Source organism: Alosa pseudoharengus, unplaced genomic scaffold (assembly GCF_046254945.1).
Source record: "Alosa pseudoharengus isolate Yale_2024_CS ecotype anadromous, Long Island Sound unplaced genomic scaffold, YU_APseudo_1.1 YU_APseudo_1.1_scf_8, whole genome shotgun sequence".
Taxonomy (NCBI): domain Eukaryota; kingdom Metazoa; phylum Chordata; class Actinopteri; order Clupeiformes; family Clupeidae; genus Alosa; species Alosa pseudoharengus.
The window spans coordinates 35,100,558-35,103,300 of NW_027468870.1; positions in this window are offsets into that span (position 1 = coordinate 35,100,558).

Genomic DNA, 2,743 nt, shown 5'->3' on the forward strand with positions numbered 1-2,743 from the left:
TATCCTGTTTTTCTCTGAACGTGAAACAATAGCAACAATTCTTATTGAAATGACTCATCGAGCTCCTGAAGTATGCACGACTATTTTGAATCTATTCATCTGGTGATCGGCTCCAAGGTGGGAATTTTCAATTAATTCCCAACAAATGTCAGACAAAGGCGAAAGCCAGCCCTTTGTCTAAGCCGCACAAACCCCATCTCCCGAGTAATATGCCATTCTTCAAGAAGCCCTGTCCTGAATATCTAAAGGCAAAGTCTCTTGGATGTTTTTCAATGTGTTTAAAAGAAAGGCCCTCAAAGATGTGCTTTCAGACCTCAAGGAGCAGGATGGGATAATACCACAAAGCCAATGGCATGCTTATTTGATCTAAGCGTTCGCTCTTCGCAAAAACTGATGAATTAATTAGGACAAACACCTAAGGACAGATGAGAGGCCGAAAGAGCAGGACGTTTTTCCTATTTTAGCCCTCTTTCTAGGGTGGTCCTAATCCAGTAGCCCTTGAAGGCTGCCTGCAGCAAGTGCTAGTATAGTTAGTGTCACTCATGCTCATTTCAGTCTATTGCGTTAAGTCATGTTTCACAGTACAGTTCCTTGACATGTTGTACCCAAAATTTTATCTTGGAATAGGTCATGGGAAAAAATAGATTTGGTGAACACACAAACATCTGTGTTTTCCTTGTGTGTCTGTCTGTGTGTACTGTCATTGTCAAATGTTGTATACACAAGTGTGTGTGTGTGTGTGTGTGTGTGTGTGTGTTTGTGTGCTTTGCATGAGCTCAGCCAGGTCACACAGACAAGTGAGAGGGTAACTGCATAGTGGTTGTATGGCTAATGGTCATATCTTGTACCTGGATGTCTTGTGCAGTTAAATTGGCAATGGGCTGCGCTGGCACTGGCACTGCCATGGCCAAAGTGCCCCACTGGCAGCCAGCTGTCACCGGCCGAGAGGAAGCGTTTCAGCAGAGGAAAAGGGACAGAGTGGGGTGAGGACATAAAGCCTACATCTCTCTCTCTCTCTCTGTTTCTCTCTGTCTCTCCCTCCCTCCTTCATCCCCTCTCTCTTTATCCCTCCATCTTTCTCTCTATCTCTCCTTTTCTCCCTCTCTGTCTACACTCTTATTATTTCTTCGCTGATGACATAAGCAACATTGCAGCTCTGGATGGAGGCCCTGTGTGAAGTGAAAAGATAAACATCAGAAGGCTTGTGAGAGGAGAGAAAGACAAAAAACAGGGGGAAGAATAAGATGAGGAGGAGAGATACTGTAAACTGGGAGTGGAAGCTGGGGGAGAGACAGAGGCAGAAAACTTCTTTCAACATGAAAGTGCCAAGGCTAGTCCAACAATAAAGCACTGAGATATTAGTATGCAGTTTGTGTACTTCTTTATGCATGAAGCTTCGTCGCCACTCAAAGATACTATAATGGGAGGCAATTATGCACACATTTGCATCTTTGTATTTGCAAAGACTGCTGATTGACCCACAATTAGGAAGCTGTGCTCGCGTTAGTCCACAACAATAACAGGGCCAGAGACAAGGCTTTTGTCTGGCGCAACCTTCTCCGGTCTTATGACCCTCACCTCATCTGCCATGACAGGAGCCGAAAAAAGCAGAAGTCAACGCGTGCTGGAGGGGAGGGGAGAGAGAGCGTGTCTGCCTGCGAGGGAGGAAGGCGAGCAGAGCAAGCGAAGTGCGCGCACAGCCAGGCGGAGGGGAGGAAAAACCTCCGCACACTGCATTTTTCGGCATGGCTGAAGTGTGTTGGCTGCCTCCACCCAAGGAATAAATTGATCTCCTACACTGGTGCATGTCTTTCCACCAGCACACATGGCAGAAAGAGAGGGAGAGAGAGAGAGAGAGGAAGGGAGGGAGGGAGAGAGAGAAATAATGGAAGGCTTGTTTTATTTTTATAAGTCATTTCCAATGCAAGGAATTAATAAAGACAAGCCTTTGTGGAGAAGCCATAAATGATGCATGATGGGGGGCCTCCACGCACAGGGTATCCACTGAGGGACAGAAGGGAGCCGAGAGAGGGAAGAGAAGAGAGGAGACGTTAAGAGAGAAGAGGAGAGAAGGTAGCATGCTGCGGAGGAGACAGGCAGGGAGAGGTAATGGATGGGGGGGAATGGAGATGAGAGGGAGTGGGAGGCCGAGAGGCAGGTCCCCCACTTGCATTCACGCTGCACGTCCACTGCAACCGTCCCTTGATGTTACCATGGATGAAAACATGTTGCAGCCCCTCGGAGAGCCGCGGCCGACGGGAATCAGATGAGAAAGCACGCCAACAGGACTGAATCACAGTATTGATTGAGCATGAGCAAATTTCTCTATCGACTGAATTCAGCTTTTGTAGCTCTTGAAACAATTCAATTCCTAGGGCCTGGTTACTATTTGCCCTTTTTAATAAAACCACAGTGAATGAACGAGCAACAAGCAGGACAAGAGAAGCATGTGAGAGCCACAAATGTCCTTTCAGCAAGTCAGCATTCAGAAGGCAAATGAGAATGTGATATAAGAATACAATAGAATATAGAATGTGAAGAATAGAAGAGACGATAACAATAGGATCTGATAGGAAATTATATAATATGATTGCAGCATTCAGAACTTGGGTCTCTGCAGATAGATTGGGGAGCACAGTCGCTGTTGGGCCACGTTGTCATAAAATGAAGGTGGCTAACTTTAGCGGAGGAGTCGGCCAGAACGTTTCATCATGGCTGGATCCCTTCCCAACTCTGTAAGCTC